The 580-nt window shown below is 49.1% G+C and overlaps 1 protein-coding gene across 1 annotated transcript in view; it reads right to left on the bottom strand.

The window, feature by feature from the left end:
* The window catches only part of Rnf185 (ring finger protein 185), a 65578-nt gene that overhangs the window by 51515 nt on the left and 13483 nt on the right, over positions 1–580 (bottom strand). The window lies entirely within an intron of this gene.

Below are 580 nucleotides of genomic sequence, written 5' to 3'. Positions count from 1 at the left end.
AAAAAAAAAAAAAAAAAAAAAAAAAATCAACCATCTCAGGTGTCCGCTATCTTTGTTCAGTTTCCTCTACTTCAGTGACAAAGCCACCAAAGACCTCATCTTGGTATCTGAAGATATCATTATCAACATAGACTCTATTTACAACAGAGCTCTCGGGAGCAAGGACAAACGTCTGCATGAACCTTCACAAAGCACGGTTGTCGTCAGGGAGCAGTCCCATTACCCGGCCGGCCACATCATTGAGGTAGCACGCGCGCATGGGCATTGAGGTGGTCAGGCTTGGGGCGACCGTTGGAGTTTTGGGACGTCACTTCCCTGTGAGTTTCCTTCTGTCCGTAGACTGCATCTGCAGCTTTTCGGTTTGAATCCAATCCCTTACGGACGCAGGAAGAGTTCTTTCCCGAAATCTGTGTAGCGCATCTGGGGCCTAGTTCAGCAGTGTGTGATACTGTCTCACAAACTCTGGCCCGACCAGCAGCAGGGGACTAGGCTTCTCAATAACCACTGTTCTGCTCAATTCAACCTCCTGCGGTCCATGCGAAAACTAAAGGGGACAGACAAGCTGCTCAGCACACTGCCG

Source organism: Fukomys damarensis, unplaced genomic scaffold (assembly GCF_012274545.1).
Source record: "Fukomys damarensis isolate Sample0158 unplaced genomic scaffold, DMR_v1.0_HiC HiC_scaffold_12, whole genome shotgun sequence".
Lineage (NCBI taxonomy): Eukaryota > Metazoa > Chordata > Mammalia > Rodentia > Bathyergidae > Fukomys > Fukomys damarensis.
This window is presented reverse-complemented; position numbering and strand designations above follow the sequence as displayed.